Source organism: Phoca vitulina, unplaced genomic scaffold (genome assembly GCF_004348235.1).
Source record: "Phoca vitulina isolate PV1807 unplaced genomic scaffold, GSC_HSeal_1.0 scaffold12, whole genome shotgun sequence".
Taxonomy (NCBI): Eukaryota; Metazoa; Chordata; class Mammalia; order Carnivora; family Phocidae; genus Phoca; species Phoca vitulina.
Genome location: NW_022589715.1, coordinates 31,719,749 through 31,741,028, shown reverse-complemented (window position 1 = coordinate 31,741,028; position 21,280 = coordinate 31,719,749). Strand labels below are relative to the sequence as shown.

The 21,280-nt window shown below is 35.3% G+C and overlaps 1 protein-coding gene across 2 annotated transcripts in view; it reads right to left on the bottom strand.

Moving 5' to 3' along the window:
- The window catches only part of WDPCP (WD repeat containing planar cell polarity effector), a 399,135-nt gene that overhangs the window by 376,166 nt on the left and 1,689 nt on the right, over positions 1-21,280 (bottom strand). Inside the window, exon 2 of one of the 2 annotated variants that reach the window (XM_032410864.1) lies at positions 21,034-21,088. The exons of the other annotated variant lie outside the window; for it this stretch is intronic. The gene's annotated coding sequence lies outside the window, so the exon portion shown is untranslated. The remainder of the gene's footprint in view (positions 1-21,033; positions 21,089-21,280) is intronic. 2 annotated transcript variants of the gene reach the window in all.

Here is a 21,280-nt window from a genome sequence, read left to right as displayed (position 1 = left end):
TACTCAGTTCTACCTAATAAATCTTAAAAGCAAGTCCTGATGGATCAACCTGTTTCCAAATAATGTAACTGCATCCCAGAATAAAGTTCAAAATTATTTATAGAGAAATAAATATATCCAACACCCTAAAAGATAATATTTATAGCATCTGGCATGCAATACAAAATTACCAAGTACCCAAAGAACCATAAAAATATGATCCAAAATAAGAAGAAAAATCTATCTAAACCAACTCATCTCTGACAATAATTAAGAGACTAGAATATTAAAACAATTATTATAATCTATTGCATAGATTCCAAAACTTAGCAGACATGAAAGCTATGAAAAAGACCCAAATCAAACTTCTAGAGATGAAAACTACAATATGTGAGATGAAAAGTACAATGGATGGAATTAACAGCAGATTACAGGTAACCAAAACAAAAAAAAAGAAGAAAAAGAAAAGAAAATAGTGACCTAGAAGAAACAGAAATAAAAACTTTACAAAATGAAACCTAGAAGGAAGCAGTAATTTAAAAAAGGAACAGAACATCAGTAAGCAATGGGACTATTTCAATCAGCCTACTATACAAATAATTTGCATCCTCAAAATAGTGGCAGGATGGGGGACAAGCAGACAAAATATTTGAAGAAATAATAACCAAATTTTCCCAAATTTGTTGAAAACTACAAATTCACCAATCCAAGAATTTCAAAGAACCCAAGCATAAGAAACATGAAAAAAACTAAACCAAGGCATACCATAATAATATTATTCAAAACCAGTGATAATAAAATAGACACATACAAAAAGAAAGATAAAGATGACAGCAGATGACATCAGAAACAAGGCAGATGGAAAAGACAGTGGACCACCATCTCTAAAGTACTGAAAGAAAAAACTGTCAACCTAGAATTTTATACCCAGTGAAAATATCTTTCAAAATAAAAGGTAAAACAAGGAGTTTTTCAGACATACAAAGCTGAGAACATTTTTCACCATCCACTTTGTGCTATAATAAATATTTTAAAGAAAATCTTTTAGGTAGAAAAAAAATCACGTCATACTAGAAATATGGATCTATACAATGAAAGTACTAAAAATGGTAACTACATGAGTAAATGTTAGATGTTTTTCTCATTATTTAAATCTCCTTAAAAGGTAATTGTTTAAACAAAAATAACAATGTAGTATGTGACTCAAACTTACACAGAAATAAAACATATAACAACTAAAGCACAATGGCCAGGAAGGGAAAAATGCAAGTAACTTACTGAATATTCTTATACTATAAGTGAAGTGGTATAACACCAATTTAAGGTAGATATGAGAAAAGGAAGTATGCTATTAACCCCGAAGCAGTCACATAAATGACAAAACTCTTATCACTAATAAGTCAACAAAAGAGATAAAATGGAATCATAAAAAATTTCAATTAATCAAAAAGACGGAAGAAAAGGAGGGAAGAGAGAGAACAAAGAACATATAGCACAGGGCGCCTGGGTGGCGCAGTCAGTTAAGCAGCTGCCTTCGGCTCAAGTCATGATCCTGGAGTCCCAGGATCAAGTCCCACATCGGGCTCCCTGCTCCGTGGGGAGTCTGCTTCTCCCTCTGTCCCTTACCCCACTCTCGTGCTTTCTCTCACTCTCTCTCTCTCAAATAAAATCTTTAAAAAAACAAAAACACAGGACAAACAAAACAAATGGCAAAATGATAATTTAAATCTAACCTTGAAAATCTGAATGGGACTTACAGAAATGTAAATTTGTCTATTAGGGTAGAAGATTTATGAGAGACATAAATCTTTTTCAAAGGTGTTATTTCATAATAAAAGAAAAAGCTCTAAGCATTATGTATTTTTTATAAAGTATCATACAAGTGTGATCAGATGTATATATTTTAAATATGTAATATTAAAAACATATAAAAGAATAAATTACACAACTACCCATGTACCCATACATCTTAAGAAGCAGATTACCAATACTTTGAAGACCACAGTACACCCTCTCCCACTCCCCATCAAAGAAGCCATTATCCACTATCATAACTTCTGAATTAATCATTCCTCTGTTGTTCTATATGGTTTTACCAGATGTGTATGAAACCCTAAATAGGATTTTTACACATTTTTAAATTTTATAAAAATAGGGCCATACAGTATATATTATGTGATTTGTTTTCACTCAACATTGTATTTTTGATATCCATCCATGTTGGTGTATGCAGTTACGGTCCATTCATTTTCAATATACTCATTCATTCTCCTATTGATGGACAAATGGGTAGTTTTGCTCTTAGAAACTGCTTATGAACATTCTTGTACATCTCCTGACTTTTGAAATGGCTCTCTATAGGAGTGGAACTATTACATCACATTTCCAGGCTTTATGGTCATTTTTGTGTTATTATCCTCCCTTTATTAATAAACTGAGGCTTATAGAGACCAAAAAACTTGTTCAAGATCACACAGCTAGGCAGTTTAAAAATTTAAAACCTATAAATTAAAAAACAATAAATTCTATTACATCTACTTAAAAGAAAAAAATCTCAAGGTTAGGTACCTCATAGAACTGGAAACAAGCACTTATCAAAAACAATCCTGATATTTTATCTTGTTTTACATGAAATTAAGAGGAGGCCCTAGCAACTGAGTCCAGTCAATTCTACCTCTTGACCACTCACAGCAACTTGATTATATGATAATCACATGACCATAACTTTCCTCCTGTTAAAATATCCTGTACTTTACCATTCCTGAAAATCTAATCAAGTATTTTATAGTTAGGGACACCTGGGTGGCTCAGTCGGTTAAGCATCTGCCTTCAGCTCAGGTCATGATCCCAGGGTCCTGGAATCGAGTCCCGCATCAGGCTCCCTGCTTGGTGGGAAGCCTGCTTCTCCCTCTGCCTGCCGCTCCCCCTGCTTGTGCACTCTCTGACAAATAAAATCTTTTAAAAAATATTTTTAAAAATATATATTTTATAGCTATGCTGGGATGTGTGTAAATTGTATACGTATAAAATATAAAAAAACAGTAATAAAGCAGCTCCCATTGTGACTACAATTTTAACTTAAATTACAAGCTACTTTTATTTATTCTACAACTAAAGTTGATTCTGGAATTACTGTGTTTAAGACCTGCCAAAGTGAATGTAATAATCATTTTTAAAATACTCTGGGGGTGCCTGGGTGTCTAAGCATCTTACTTTGGCTCAGGTCATGATCTCAGGGTCCTGGGACTGAGCCCCAAGTTGGCTCTGCACTCAGCGGGGAGTCTGCTTGTCTCTCTCCCTCTGCCCCTCCCCCTGCTCTTTGGGCTCCCACGTGTGCTTTCTCTCTCTCCCCCTCTCAAATAAATAAATACAATCTTTTAAAACAAATTTAAAACTCTGTATTCACTTTAGAAGCCATTTAAGAATACTTGCAAAAACTGTTTTGCATGTTACCTAAACCAAATAATTTCCAAGATACCTAATACTATCCTTGCATTTAAAAAAGAGTACAGGGGCGCCTGGGTGGCTCAGTCGTTAAGCGTCTGCCTTCGGCTTAGGTCATGATCCCAGGGTCCTGGGATCGAGTCCCACATCGGGCTCCCTGCTCCGCGGGAGGCCTGCTTCTCCCTCTCCCACTCCCCCTGCTTGTGTTCCCTCTCTCGCTATCTCTCTCTCTGTCAAATAAATAAATAAAATCTTTAAAAAAAAAAAATAAATAAAATAAATAAAAAAATAAAAATAAAAAAGAGTACAGCCCAAACTTTTTTTAGTAGCTAAGTCAACTAGTAACTATTTAGATCTGTATAATCCTTCAATTTAAAAAAATATTTATGTGGAGAGAACTCTGGAAAGATGGTAGAGTAGGAGAAACACCAGGAGTCTGTCTCCCTACCTAGTAAATAATTACACTGGCAGAATCTGTCGCATGTAACTATTTTGGATGTCTGGAGTCAGATGAAAACTTGCAATTTCCAGAAGACCTGAATGGGCAAATTTGTTAGCTTCAGTCAATTTCAACTTTCAGCACAGTAGCAGCCAGTAGACAGCTGTGCTTGTGTTCCTGGAGCAGCTTGCTCATAGCCTCCTGGACACAGGCGGAATTAAAAGAACTCTGTCCTTCAAATAGTGATAACTGATTACTACTTCTGCTCACAGAGGGCAAAAAGGCAGCCATTCTTGTTGCATACCCCCTTCATTGTTGCAAGCCCCTTCCCCTCTGCTGAACTGACTTCCCAAGGATTTAAAGGGCCAGTGCCCATTTTTTTCCCTCTTCATTTTTTGCTTTTTTCCTCTTTGGGGAGCCAGGTATTAAAGAGTAGAACATTAAAAACACTACACATACAAGGAAAATTAGGAAGTGGCCATGCATGCTCAGAGAAAGGCTCACAAGAGACCTGAGCAGACATTAAGTTTATACTTCAGTCTTAACCTCAGCACAGATGCAGCCTATATTTAAACAACAACAATAGCAGCAAACCCTGGGGAAAGCAGAGAATTCAATTTCCAGAGTTACCATATTATTAGATTCAAATGTCTAGTGTTCCACAAAAAAAAATTACAAGGCATACAAAGAAACAGGAAAGTACGGCCCATTCAATGGAAAAAACTAAGAGAAACTGTCCCTGAAAGACGTAATGGCAGATATACTAGACAAAAGGCTTTAAAACAACTGTCTTAAACATGCCCAAAGAACCAAAGAAAGATGTAGAGAAAGTCAAGAAAGTGATGTGTGAACAAAATGGAAGTATCAATAAAGAAACAGAAAACCTAAAATAAACCAAAAATAAATTATGGAGATGAAAAGTACAGTAACTATAATGAAAAAATCACTAGATAGATTCAAAGGCTGACCTGAGCATGGAGAAAAAAGAATCAGTGAACTTGAAAATAGAACAATGAAATTTACTGAGGCTCAGGAACAAAAAGAAAAAAAAAAGACACTAGACAGCAATTTAAAGCCATACAGAGAAATAAAGATGTCAATAAAGGTAAATACACAAGCAATTATAAAAGCCAGTATTACATAACAATGTTCTGTAACTGCACTTTTTGTTTTCTACATGATTTAAGAGACTAATTCATTTAAAGAAATAAAAGCAATTAGTATAAAAACTAGTATTACTGTAACTTAGGTTTGTAACTCCAAATAATGTGTTCTATATAATTTAAGAAACTAATGCATTTAGAAGAATTATTTATGTTTGGGGGTACACAATGTGACATCAACAACCAAAAGGGTGAGGCTAGAGCTGTAAAGGAATAGAATTTTTGTATGTTACTAAAGTTAAACCAGTATAAGTTCAAATTAGAATGTATGACTTTAGGATGTAAAATGTATTCCGCATGGTAACCACAAAGAAATTAACCAAACTATATACACAAAAGAAAATGAGAAAGTAATTTAACATTTTACTACAAAAAAAATCAACTAAACATAAAAGAAGACAGCAATGAAGGAAATGAGGGTCCAAAAGTCTATAGGACATATAGAAAACAAATAGCACAATGACAAAAGTCCCTCCTTTTCAGTAACTACTCCATATTTTAATGTATTAAACTCTCCAAACAAAAGACAGAGATTAGAAGAATGGATAAAAATATATGCCCCAACTATCTGCTGTCTTCAGGAGATGCACTTAAGACCCAAAGACATAAAATGCTCAAAATATATGAAGCAAAAAATGACAGAATTTAAGAGAGAAATAGACAGCTCTATAATATAGCTGGAGACTTCAATACTCACAATAATGGATAGAACTGCCAGGCCAAAGATAACTAAGGAAATAGACCACTTAAGAAAATAAACCAAACTAGAGCTAACAGACATTACAGGACACTCTACCCAAAAACAGTGGCACACATTCTTCTCAAGTGCACATGGACATTTTCCAGGACACACCATATATTGTGCCACAAATTAAGTCTCAACATATTTAAAAAGATATCATACAAACTCTAGTCTCTGGCCACAACGAAATGAAGTTAGAAATCAATAACAATAATCAAACTAAAACATTAAAAATTGTGGAAATTAAAGAATATACTTGTAAACAATATTTCAAACAAAAAACCACAATAGAAGTTAGAAAATACTTAGAAAAAAATAAAAACAACAACATGCAAAAAATTATGGAACATAGCAAAACCAATGCTAAGGGGGAAATTACAGCTATACATGTGTACATTTTAAAAAAAAAAATGATACCAAATCAACAACTTAACTTTACAACTCAAGGAACCAGAAAAAGGAGAACAAACTAATCCAAATCTAGCAGAAAGAAGTAAATAATAAAGATTAAAGCAGAGACAAATTAATAAAGAATAGAAAAGTAGCAGAGAAAATTAATGAAACAAAAAGTTGATTCTTTGAAAAGATCAACCAAATTGACAAACTTTTAAACTAGACAGACAAAGAAAAAAGGAGAGAAGACTCAAATTACTCAAAAATCAAAATCAGAAAAGAAAGGAAGGACATTACTACTAATTCTACAGAAATTAAAGGTATTATAAGAAACTACTGGGGCGCCTGGGTGGCTCAGTCGTTAGGCATCTGCCTTCGGCTCGGGTCATGGTCCCCGGGTCCTGGGATTGAGCCCGGCGTCGGGCTCCCTGCTCAGCGGGAGGCCTGCTTCTCCCCCTCCCACTCCCCCTGCTTGTGTTCCCTCTCTCGCTATGTCTCTCTCTGTCAAATAAATAAATAAATAATCTTTAAAAAAAAAATGATCCTTTAAAAAAAAAAAGAAACTACAATGAATGACTACATACAATGAACGACTATACGCCAAAGAACTGGACAATGTAGATGAAATGGAGAAATTCATAGAAACACAAAACCTACCAAGACTAAATCATGAAGAAAAAGAAAATGTGAATAGAAATCTATAAGAAATCTATAACTAGAAATCTATAAGAAATCTATAACTAGGAAGGAGATTCAATCAGTAATAAAAATCTCCCAATAAAGAAAAGTCCTGCAGCTATCACAGGTGAATTGTACCAAACATTTAAAGAAAAATGAATCAATTCTTCTCAAACTTATCAAAAAATTGAAGGAAAGGGAATACTTTCTAACTCATTCTAGGAGGCCAGCATAACACTGATACCAAAGCCAGGCAAAGACCCTCTAAGAAAATTACAGATCAATATCTCTTATGAACACTGATGTAAAAATACTCAACAAAATAGTAGCAAACAGAATTCAGCTGCATATTAAGATAACACCATGACCAAGTGGATTAATGTAAGGATGGTTCAACAAGTGAAAATCAATGTAATACACAATCAACACATGAAGAAAAAAAAAAGCACATGATCATCTCAATTGATGGAGAAAAAAGCAGTTTACAAAGTTCAACATCTTTTCATGATAACACTCAACAAATTAAAAATAGAAGAAAACTACCTCAACATAATATAAAAGCCATATATGAAAAATCCATAGCAAACATCATACTCAATGGTGAAAGACTTAGAAGCTTAGAGGATCTTAGAGCTTTCCCTCTAACTTCAAGAACAAGGCAACATGCCTACTTTTCACCATTTCTATTCGACATAGTACTAGAAGTTGTACTTAGAGCAATTAGGCAAAAAAAAAAAAAGGCATACAAATGGGAAAGGAAGAAGTAAAATGATTTTATATTTTTTATATTTAGAAACCCTAAGACTCCACAAAACAGCTGTCAGAATACCAACAAATTAGCAGAATACAAAGTTAACAAACAAACATCAGTTGCATTTCTACACACCAACAATGAACAATCTGAAAAGGAAATTATAAAATCAATTCCATTTACAACAGCATCAAGAACAATAAAATACTTAGGAATTAACTTAATCAAGGAGGTGAAAGACTTGTTCAATGAAAACTACGAAACACTGCTGAAAGAAATTAAAGACAACATAAATAAATGGGAACACATCCCATGGCCACAGACTGGAAGATTTAATTTAGTTAAAATGTCAATACATCCCAGAGCAATCTACAGATTCAACGCAATCCTAATGACATATTGTGCCAAAACAGAAAGACTCACCTTAAAATTTATATGCAATCTCTAGGGACTCCAAAGAGCCAAAATAATTGGAGAAAGAGAGAACACAAAACTGGAGGCCTCACACTTCTTCATTTCAAAACTTACTACAAAGCTACAGTAATTAAAACAGTATGGTATTGGCATAAAGACAGATATATAGACCAATGGAATAGAATAGAAGGCCCAGAATAAACCCTGACATATATGGTCAAATGACTTTTGACAGGGGTGCTAAGACCATTCAATGGGAAAAGGAGTCTTTTCAACAAATGATGCTGGCAAAACTTGATATGCACAGGCAAAAAATGAAGCTGGAACCTTACTTAACATCTCATATAAAAATTAACTCAAAACAGATCAAGGACCTAAGTGTAAGACCTACAACAATAAAATTCTTTTTTTTTTTTTTTTAAGATTTTATTTATTTACTTGAGAGAGTGAGTGAGAGAGAGCATAAGCCGGGGGAGGGGCAGAGAAAGAGGGAGGAGCAGACTCCCTGCTCAGCAGGGAACCTGGTGTGGGACTCGATTCCAGGACCCTGGGATCATGACCTGAGCTGAAGACAGATGCTTAACCAACTAAGCCACCAAGCACCCCAACAATAAAATTCCTAAAAGAATACATAGGACAAAAGCTTTGTGACATTAGATTTGGTGATGATTTCTTGGATATGACACCAAAGGTCCAAGTAACAAAAGAAAAAATAGACAAATGGGACTACATGAAAATTTTAAAATCTTATGCACCAAAAGACACTATCCTTAGTGAAACAATGAATTACCTAAAAAGTCATGCATTGGTACAAGAGCCATTTAATGTGCAAGAAAGGTCTACAGATTTTTTATGTAATCGAATAGGAAATATTCAATGATACTGTTTCAGGTTCCATTTTGCAAATAACCTTTGAGAAACTACCATTGGTGTAATTTTAATTTAGTATTAAAGATAAACATCCACAATTACTTGAAAAGGTTATAAGAAAAAAACTACTAAGAAAAAAAGAGACACTATACACAGAGTAAATGGCAACCCACAAAATGTGTGAACATATTTGCAAATCATATATCTGGTAAGAGATTACCAACTAGAATCTACAAATTCTAAAACTCAACAAAAACAAAAACAAACAGGGCACCTGGCTGGCTAAGCTGGTAGAGCATATGACTCTTGGTCTTGGGGTTGTGAGTTCAAGGCCCATGCTGGGTATAAAAATTACTTTAAAAAAATAAGGTCTTAAAAAAAATCCAATTCAAAAATGGGCAAAGACCTTAGTAGACATTTCTCCAAAGAAAATATATGAATGGTCAATAAGCACATGAAAAGATCCTCAAATCACTAGTCACTAGGGAAATGCAAATCACAACTACAATAAAGTATAATCTTGTACCCACTAGGATGGCTACTATCAAAAAAACAGAAAATATATGTTGGCAAGGATGTGGAGAAATCAGAACCCTCGTCCAATGTTGGTAGGAATATAAAATGGAACAGCTGTAAATGGAAAGCAAAATGGTGGTTTCTTGAAAAATTAAAAATAATTACCGTATGATCCAGCAATTCCACTTCTGAGTATTTACCTAAAAGAATTGAAAACTGGGTCTCAAAAAGGTATTTGTACACCCATGTTTATAGCAACACTAATCACAATAGCTAAAACTTGGAAGCAACCCATGTCCATCAACTGATGAATGGATAAGCACAATGTGGCTTACATATACAGTGAGTGGTATATTAGCCCATCTTTAAAAAGAAGAAAATTCTGAGTATGTCACAACATGGATGAACCTTGAGGACATTATGCTTAGTGAAATAAACCAGTTACAAAAAGTCAAAAACTATGTGATTCCACTTATGTGGGGTGCTTGTAGTCAAAATCACAAAGACAGAAATTGTAATAGTGGTTGCCATGGGCTGGGGAGAGGGGAAAATGGAGAGTTATTGTTTAATAGATATTGAATTTCAGCTTTACAAGACGAAAAGTGTTATGGGGATGGAAGATGATGATGGCTGCCAAAAACTATGAAGATATTTAATACCACTGAACATTATACTTAAAAATAGCTAAGATGGTAAGATGGTAAATGTGTATTTTACCATAGTTAAAAAAAAAAAAACTTTATAATAATTTGGTCTCTGATTTATTTCACAAGTCTTAATCTTGCTTTTTAAAAGATCCTGTTTTGGGGGTGCCTGGGTGGCTCAGTTGGTTAAGCATCTGCTTAGGCTTGGTCATGATTCCAGGGTCCTGGGATCCGCTCAGCAGGGAGCCTACTTCTCTCTCTCCCTCTGCCACTCCCCCCTTGTGCTCTCTTGCTCTGTCTCTCAAAGAAATAAAATCTTTAAAAAATAAAAAAGTAAAAATAAAAGATCCTGTTTTTAATTACACTATTATCTACCATGGCTCTTTATTAATTACACAGATGGTATGTAAAACACCTATTTCTAAACATGCAGATATTTAAACCAACAACAAAGGTATCTTAAGATTACTCCCTAAATATTACTTTGCTGGTTTCAATGAAATGGAATCAGATTATAACAAAATTGTATATAAAGAAACTTAATTGTAGTTCATTAAAAAAAACATTAAAATGATTGATTTTTAGCCAGAATCATACCAATTTTACATATGCTATAAATAAAATTAATGAGGTTAAATAATTTCATACTGAGTATAAAATCTTGTAAGCTCTAAAATACCTAGAGTATCAAGAGCCAACATTCAATTCTAGGGATATGAAACTTAATGCTCCTTCAATAGCTCTGTTGGATGTTGTTAGAATGATATTTCAAATATTTTCTGTCATTTGAATTAAACATTACCTAAATAATGCTGAGCTGAGAAAAAACATTAAAAAATCTCCAAATCTAACATAACAGATTAATGCTCTATTGTTTGTTGCCTTAACAAAAGTGAACGCTTATGAGGAATTCAGAAACCACCTGGAAATTCAAAATCACAATGAAATTGCAATGACATATTGTGCTACTTGGTATTAATTATTACCAGAGATGGTTCTTCCAGAAAGCAGAGATGACAACCTTATTATTAGTATAATTGGAAATGGGCTAATATGCCCACTAGAACAAAAATCCTCTCTTGCAACATATTACATTACCTGTGAAAGGTAATTTATAAACTAATCAGTGCTAATGAGTGTTCCTTAATCTGACTTAGAGAGGAAAGGCCCATGAACTACCATAGAGCTGACTTTGATTGTATTTGGACTGGAAGGTGGGGCGGGAGGGGGGGAGGTATACACGTCTATGGCCTACTTGGAATATGGAGATGTCCTATTCCACTGTAGGACTGTAGTGAGATTTGTGGTTTTGGAAACTCTCCCTTCAAAAATTTGTATGGAACCAGAAAAGACCCCGAATAGCCAGAGGAATGTTGAAAAAGAAAAGCAAAGCTGGCGGCATCACAATTCCGGACTTCCAGCTCTATTACAAAGCTGTCATCATCAAGACAGTATGGTACTGGCACAAAAACAGACACATATATCAATGGAACAGAATAGAGAGCCCAGAAATGGACCCTCAACTCTATGGTCAACTAATCTTTGACAAAGCAGGAAAGAATGTCCAATGGAAAAAAGACAGTCTCTTCAACAAATGGTGTTGGGAAAATTGGACAGCCACATGCAGAAGAATGAAACTGGACCATTTCCTTACACCACACACAAAAATAGACTCAAAATGGTTGAAAGACCTAAATGTGAGACAGGAGTCCATCAAAATCCTAAAGGAGAACACAGGCAGCAACCTCTTCGACCTCAGCCGCAGCAACTTCTTCCTAGAAACATCGCCAAAGGCAAGGGAAGCAAGGGCAAAAATGAACTATTAGGACTTCATCAAGATAAAAAGCTTATGCAAAGCAAAGGAAACAGTCAACAAAACCAAAAGACAACCGACAGAATGGGAGAAGATATTTGCAAATGACATATCAGATAAAGGGCTAGTATCCAAAATCTATAAAGAACTTATCAAACTCAACACCCAAAGAACAAAGAATCCAATCAAGAAATGGGCAGAAGACATGAACAGACATTTTTCCAAAGAAGACATCCAAATGGCCAACAGACACATGAAAAAGTGCTCAATATCGCTCGGCATCAGGGAAATCCAAATCAAAACCTCAATGAGATACCACCTCACACCAGTCAGAATGGCTAAAATTAACAAGTCAGGAAATGACAGATGTTGGCAGGGATGCGGAGAAAGGGGAACCCTCCTACACTGTTGGTGGGAATGCAAGCTGGTGCAGCCACTCTGGAAAACAGTATGGAGGTTCCTCAAACAGTTGAAAAAGAGCTACCATATGACCCAGCAATTGCACTACTGGGTATTTACCCCAAAGATACAAAAGTAGGGATCCGAAAAGGTACGTGCACCCCGATGTTTATAGCAGCAATGTCCACAATAGCCAAACTGTGGAAAGAGCCAAGATGTCCATCAACAGATGAATGGATAAAGAAGAGGTGGTATATATATACAATGGAATATTATGCAGCCATCAAAAGGAATGAGATCTTGCCATTTGCAACGACGTGGATGGAACTGGAGGGTATTATGCTGAGCGAAATAAGTCAATCAGAGAAAGACATGTATCATATGACCTCACTGATATGAGGAATTCTTAATCTCAGGAAACAAACTGAGGGTTGCTGGAGTGGTGGGGGGTGGGAGGGATGGGGTGGCTGGGTGATAGACACTGGGGAGGTTATGTGCTCTGGTAAGCGCTGTGAATTGTGCAAGACTGTTGAATCTCAGATCTGTACCTCTGAAACAAATAATGCAATATATGTTAATGAAAAAAAAAAAGAAGAAGAAGATAGCAGGAGGGGAAGAATGAAGGGGGGGAAATCGGAGGGGTAGACGAGCCATGAGAGACGATGGACTCTGAGAAACAAACTGAGGGTTCTAGAGGGGAAGGGGGTGGGAGGATGGGTTAGCCTGGTGATGGGTATTGAGGAGGGCACGTTCTGCATGGAGCACTGGGTGTTATGCACAAACAATGAATCATGGAACACTATATCTAAAACTAATGATGTAATGTATGGGGATTAACATAACAATAAAAAAATTAAAAAAAAATTCACTGTAAATCGACAGAAATCATGAGATTTTAAGAATAACAACAGGGGAAATACCTTTTCCTCTTAGCGGTTAGTAGAGTTCATGTGGTAGGATCATGGGAGAAATTTTTTATAAACTTAGAAGCTAGGTTTGGAGAATATGCACACCTACTCTATAAGAGAAAAGGAGATCAATCTGTTTTGCTCCCAGAGAGAAGGAAGAAAGTAGGAAAGCCAGAGGGATCATGCTGTGTGCCACAGCATGAGAGCTGTCCTGGCACTCTATGCCCAATCTTTGGTAGGAATTTAATGGAAACCACATTTTTTAAGCGAATTACACAATAAAGTATTTATTCCAATTACAGTCAATCTTGATCTTAGAAAATGTTATTTTCTAGTTTCTATTACCAAAATTTAAAATTATATGCTAGTTGCCAGATCAACTCATCTTTAGTAATTCACTTTCTTTCTTCATTAAGTACATTGGAAAAGTCTGATTGTGAAGTGATTGGTTGAGATGTAAGAAGTCTAACAAAATTTCTGTATTTACTTCTAATCTGTATACATGATTCTTAAGTACTCTGCAGCTCAAAACCTTTAATACCCATTTACTGAAGGAATACCATGCCTTTTATCATATTCCTCACTTCATAAATCATTTATCGTTTAGGTCCACTTTATATCACTTTATTATAAATTAAGCAATGAGAAATAGCATTATTGTGATTTTAATAAGTCATTTTAAACAATATTTTATCTCTGGATCATTTTAACCTTGACTTTATTGGTTTAATAATCTTTCTTTTTTTAAAAAAAAGATTTTATTTATTTATTTGATAGAGACACAGCAAGAGAGGGAACACAAGCAGGGAGAGTGAGAGAGGGAGAAGCAGGTTTCCCGCAGAGCAGAGAGCCCCGATCCCAGGACCCTGGGGTCATGACCTGAGCCTAAGGCAGACGCTTAACAACTGAGCCACCCAGGCACCCCTAATAATCTCTTTCAAACGCAATCCATAATTTATTTCTCAGTGGTTTTTATAGTATTCCTCAAAATGGGTATTAACACGTTAATTTAATTTAAAATGAAGTAATATTTTTTTTTAAAGTAAATCAATCTTATTTGACTGGGCTTCACCAATTAGGTTCTATGGCATTATTTTATCCAAAATTGAAAATTCAACGAGCAAATAAACCACCTCAAGTCTTTGACATATCTAAACAGATTTAAAGCATATGGTTAAGATGAAAGCATTTAATTAAAAATATTGTTTGGGGAAGGTCATAATGAAATCCTATTTCAATTTTTCCTAACACTTTCAGAGCATATTGAATTAATCAAGGTAATTCTAAATCAAAGAGGGACTGTATAGTTTTAGACAAATTTTAGTAAAGCTTTGAATGACTAATAGGTAATAAATCCTTTTGGAAGTCAGGTGGTTTTCAATTTTTTGTTTTCAGCCAAATTAAAGAAATGGCCTAAATGAGTTACATCATTGAAAACAGTTTCTGATAACAGACCACCATGTGATTTTGTTTTGCAAATAACATGGAAGGAGTTCAAATAATTCCCATCTTCTTATTTATGTGAATAGGTTTCTAAGCACTTACATCTATAAATCTAAACAGGAATAAATTTGAAACAGAATCCAGTCTCATTCTAACCACAAGTAATATTCATCCACATGTATATAAATTAATCAGGGAGGAAAAGTCCCATCCATTGAGATAAAACCATTAAATTTTTACTTTTAATTTTTAATAAATATCTAAATTTGTAACATTTGTTTGGATAAACTGTATGCTATTAAGAACTGTAATGATAAAAGGTTTACTTTATTTACAGCCACAGATGACAAATTAAAAAAACAAAAATTAGTTTCAACTTATATTCATATTTTTGTGATAAAAAACTGACAGTATGATCATAAAAAGCCTTTTTAGCATTAAAATCAATTAAAGTAAGATAAAATTATGTCAGTGAAGTGTATTGGAAGTTTCAGATTCGCAATGTATAGAAACCTCAACTTCTGACTGTCAAAGAAGAGATATTTACGTATTTTTTAAGTGGATGAGGGTAGGAGGATATTTAGATTCCACTGCATACTTTTGAAAGAATGATCTAACAGTTATGTTTAAAAAATCAATACTCATAGGGGCGCCTGGGTGGCTCAGTCGTTAAGCGTGCCTTCGGCTCAGGTCATGATCCCAGAGTTCTGGGATCTCCCTGCTCCGCGGGAAGCCTGCTTCTCCCTCTCCCACTCCCCCTGCTTATGTTCCCTCTTTCACCGTGTCTCTCTCTGTCAAATAAATAAAATCTTTAAAAAATCAATACTCATAATACATTGGAAATTACAACCTTTACAACTGTATAAACATGATACATTTTAAATGTTCATTTTTAAATGTATGAGGGGATATGTAGTTTGTTTTCTTAAAGTAAGAAGATCTCAGTTTTCTAGACATGGCTAGAAGAACTGGAACAAATCACAACCTTTGAAATTGAGTTTCTTAAACTATAAAAATGAGAATAATATTCACTCTACCTCAGGATTATACCTATGTAATATTATACATATTCACTATCTATATGTTTTTTGTAAAATGTAAAACAATATGATTAAATTTACAAGGGCCTAGGAAAGTAACACCTCCCTTAATTTTGAGTCCTTTTTATATGAATTAGACCAAGAAGACGTCACATAACAAATCCCAGCTGTAAGTCATGAAAACTTGATTCATTTTCAGGGGCTATATATTAAATTGATCTATAAATAAATAAATTCCTATGTGCCACGTTTCTTTAAAATTAAATTTAGCCAAATATAAGAAGGTATTACAAACCCAGACTTGGGGACTAAGACACTGAAATGTAAAAAGGGAACAGGGGACTTAGATTTAGAAACAATGTTATGGAGGGCCATCCTTACCCAGTCAATCTCATCTTTTGCGGACAGTTTGCAACTTCCTATCTTAAAAATAAGCATTTTGTAACATAAGTTCTTAGGCCTGCAGCAAGGTTATGAAACCCATAAGAGTAACACATGCCCATTTTCTGGGCCTCCAACTACAGTTCTCCGTAGTTTCACTTAGATGGAGCCAACTATATTCTCGAAGCAAACCAAGCATACTAGATAATAAATACATCATATTGAAATAAAAAAACAATTTTCCAACATACATATTTTATAATCAAAACTGTTCTTAATTCTGCCTATAGGTTAATCCTGATAATTTAGCTAAATGATTTGGTACTCAAATGAATAAGCTATTTACCAAAAATTGATGATATATAAATTTTTATTAAAGTATCAAATTACATCTGTGAAATTTCAGATATGCTCAGTATTTCACAAGTTCTTCCAATCATTTTCTAATATAGTTTGCACTTACAAAATTTCTGCTTAGCTAGAAAAATTTGAAACTGATCAGGTCCATTAAGCCAAGATTATTAGTCTTCCATCTTCCACAACAACAATCATAAAGATATTTCTCTTGTACCTACTGTGAGGAAGACAGTATGTCGTGTTCTATGAGGCATACGCAGATGTATAAGATGCAGTCTCTAAACTCAAAGAAATTACCAGTCTAATAACTGACACAGAAAATTTGAGAGCATTGCACAGTGAATACCACCTAAATTCTATAATTAACATTTTACTACACAGCATTTCCTGTAACTGTATTTGCTTTATCTATATTTTAATTTTTTATGGACCTAACTATTCATCCCTCTTTACACCCATCATCTTTTTTTTTTTTTTAAGATTTTATTTCAAGTAATCTCTACACCCAACATGGGGCTCGAACTCACAATCCCAAGATCAAGAGTCCCATGCTCCACCAACTGAGCCAGCCAGGCGCCCCCTAATGTATTTCAAAGAAAGTTGCAGGCTTAAGTATGTTTCACACCTAAATACTTCAACATACCTATCATTAGCCAGAGCTTAATAGTTTTTAGCTTTTTTAGAGGAAATTTACAAATATGAAATGTACAAATCTGAAGTGTCTCAACTGCAGATTTTACAAATGCTTACACCTCTGTAATCCAAACCCCATCAAGATTTAGAACATTATACTGTCACCTAAAAAGTTCCTTCTTGCCCATTCGCAATCTCCACCCCAACTCCCACCTAGAGGGAACCACTATTAGTGACTTTTTTCCTACCATAGATTAGTTTTGCAGATAATTTTAAAACTCAAAATTTAAAACAAAGCGTGATCAACAGACTGAGGAATCAAAAAAGGCTTCATGTGGATGGAGAGATGCATAGATACATGATAAAGTAAATATAACAAAACGCTAACAACTGTAGAAATTAGGTGGTGGGTATAGGGGTGTGCCAGTTATCAATTTACTATCCCTCCACTCCAAATCTACTTTTCTTCGTCCTGCTTTGTGACACTAGAAACATTTTTCCTTCGCCAGCTTTAGAGAGGACAATGGAGTGACCCTGTAATGTGAAAGCAGCAAAGAGACACTTGCCTTCTGAATTCAGGCCTCCATCATAATCATTATTATAACAATTATATTATCATTATTATTATTGTTATTATTCGGCATGAGAGCCCAAGAGCCTTGCTGAGGAGACAAGTTCCAGCTGTGGCCGTGGCTCCAGCCTCCCCACTGACAGCGGGCACTTTTCTAGACCACATAGCAATAGTACACATGCCTTTTCTGAACAGGTCTCCATACAAGCTCTGGGGAAAAGGGCCCTTTTCTTCTGCCTCATCCTAGAAATATTAGCTGCTCTTTAACATCTGCTACTTCTAGAACCCTTAGACTCAGAGCTCTTTTATGCCTTTTAGTATAACCACCTCCTTGTTCTAGTTAACATTTCATCATATTAAATTTTCAAAACCAGCAGAGGTCTGTCTCCGACTAAACTCAGACTACTATAAAGGGTTATTCACTGTACAGCTTTTCTGTATGTTTGAAAATGTTAGGGGAGCAGAGAAGCAAGAAGGCATATATTTTTTTTTCTTGCCAGCAAAAATGGGTTTATTCAGCGGTAACAGAGAATTGTACTTTGGGGCATGCAAACTATGGCAACTCAAAAAAAAAAGGAAGGGAACATTATTTGAGGAAATTGGGAAGAGTTGTTTAAAGTCCGTCCATTGGGGAAATTGACTGATTTGCAGGGGTATTTGATTTCTCGTAGGAGATACCATGTACATCTTTACCAGTTGAAGCCTGTACTGGATGATTCATTCCTTTTGATGATTCTCTGCAGGGGTCTATAACTGACAATTCTTCCTGTAATTGATGTTGAGTGGTATGGTTACCCCGTCTAGCCTCCCCTTCTATCCTCCTGATTCCACTTAACCGATGTTGCCCTATATTAATTTTCACAGCCATTTTGGATATATATCTCCTTCCTTCATCACCAATTTCCCTCACTTTTAGCCAGCATTTTGGCTCATCTGTATTGTTTGTTTGCCTATTGGTGTAACCAGAGCCTTCATTCCTGAAGGATCTGAGCCCTTAGCTGCCCTGCCCTTATTGGATTGTGGCTTCTGCAGTTGTCTATATAAAGGTCTGACAGACCCAGTTTAGGCGCTTCCCCAGATTTGCTTGGCCTTCCCTGCTGACTGGACCTTGGCTGCTTGCATATTTTAAAAGATTGATAAACTGCTAATAATTGTTAAAGCTGGATGATGGACTGAGAAAATTATACCACTATCTCTTCATTTGTTTATGTTTTAAATTTTCTGTAATACTTTTTAAAAAAGGGGGGTGGGGGGAAGAAAGGCTTCATAATGGCCAAAGCATTTATAAAGAACCTGGTGGAATGGATTTTTTAACAGGCAGAAACAGAGGATAAGACTCCAGTTAAGGAAAAAGCACATATAAAATATGGAGGCATAAAATCAAAGGACATGTTTTAGCAACAGCAAGTAGGTTGGCTAACGTGTAGTAAAACGCAAATGAGTGTGCTTGGTGAGATTTTTTTTCCTCCCTTTCACTTCAGTATTAATTCTTCACATTCAATTGCTTTCTTTTTGGCCTACTCTCCTGTCCCTGCTCTGCCCATACTTCTACCTACTGTCCAAGGTCTAGCTCTTCCCACTCTTCCTCACCTCTTATGAGCCATAAATTGATCCACTGCATCCTTTTTGTATCTTAATTTCTTCAAACATGGGCATAATTTTATGTCTTTGGACATATTTATGACAAAATGTAGATATGTCTGCACTTATACACCTGTATTTTTTTACATTTAAAAGCCATCAGCAGTAACATAAAACAAGTTCCCATAATATCTAGTTAGTAGGGGATAAGAAAAAGCATTAGTTGATTTTTTTATTATTTAACAACTCATGTGACTTTTTTATAATTAAAAAAATGTATCTATACACACAAGAGTAAGTGTATGTGCATGTGTGTCAACGTAAGATCTCTGGGAAGGGACTGGTAATATTCTTTGTTAAACTGGGTGGTTGAGTACAGTTGAACAAATAATAAAATGAATACCCAATATTTTCTCCACCCACCCATATATTTAAAGCACACTTAGGCCAGTGTCCAATTATATCTCTCTTTTTTCCCCTTCCTTAGAAATGACAACTGTGGTGAAATTTGATTTACAAAAAGCATGTTTGTTTCATCCAAACTGAAAATATTAAAAATTATAAAACCAGCTAGATATTTAAAAGGAAGAACTCATAAAAGAGATAAAGAAAACAAATATATCCAAACACAACATATGACAATTCATTAGAAGCACATAAGAACATGGACTTGTTGTACACATTAAAGTATACAGATACCCCAGTGAGGCTCCTTTCCCTCCTAATCCCCATTACTGGTAAGGTCCTCAACTGCCATTCTATTTCAAGCTTCTACATGTGTTATATGCTCTTCCATCAATTTAAATGTGGCAGGAACAAAGGTATTCCAAAACAGTAGAGAGCAGCAGACAGATGTTGTGTGGTATCACCCAGGCAATGACCTCTGCTTTCTCAACCCTTTCTGGGCTCACTGATGCAAAGTCTGGCTCAAGATCCAGGATAATGCAATGTTTGGAAACATTCGTTCAAATTGGCACACCAAGACTGTTAAAGTAAGTTCTTCCAAAATACAAAGGCGATGGTCAAGACTAGAATTGGGTTTTTTTCTTGCCTCTGACTGTACTCTACCTGTGTAGTCAGTATCACAAACAGCTATGCACTCCATTGTACACCCGGGGAAAAAGAAACGCCCCCACAAAGATATGTGGCAGCTGTGCCTGCTCTGGGTGATGCCTTGCTTCCACTAAGTTCTAGCAGCTGTGCAAAAGAACTTTCTGTGATAATGAAAATGTTTGATATTCTGTCCCATGTGGTTACTGAACACCTGAAATATAGGTAGTGTGACTGAGGAACTGGATTTTTAATTTTATTTAATTTTAATTAATTTAAATTTAATAGCCACATGATTCATAGCTACAGTCTTGAGTAATATAATTCTAGAGTTTTAGTTTAAAAAAAAAATCAGGAACTTAAAGCATGTATGGTTGCAAATTGTCTTACTGCCAACCCAAAACCCTACTACAACACTGCAAATGTGGTTCTACCTCCTACCTTAGCTGCCTGGCAAAAACATCCATTTGTCTTCATTCATTCAAGGCAGCACCTCCTTTGAAAAGTCCTGGCACCCCAGAGTTACTAAGTCTTTATTACTACCAACCAGGTCATACCATGTTATCATTACGGGTTTACATAGTTGTATTCCCTGCTATTATGAGGGCTCTAAAAATGCAGCAATTGTGTCATTTTAATCTCTAATTTCCCACAGCCTAATAGGGTGCCACATCCTAAGGCCCTTGCCCTACATTTTCCTAGCCAATTTATCAAGCCGGTCTTCACCTAACTACTCGCAGCTCTTTACTACTCTACCATTTGAAATCTCATAATCCCATCCACAACAAACATCTTAGAACTGGAGAAATTCCAGGTCATTTTACCTGTATCAAAGGGTGTGGTGTTTTACCTCCATATATGATTGTTCAGTAGAAAACACTGTAAAATAGTGAAAATGATGCATTTAGAAAATCATGGGGAAATAACAAAGAAGTAGTTTGACACAGAATCTGGAATTCAGGACAAGACACAAATTTGGGAGTTTTCTGACATAGACGTAATCATGCATTTGACATTTGTAACATGCAACTCGTTACTTATATCACTTAGGGATTAAGTGTAGACCGAAGG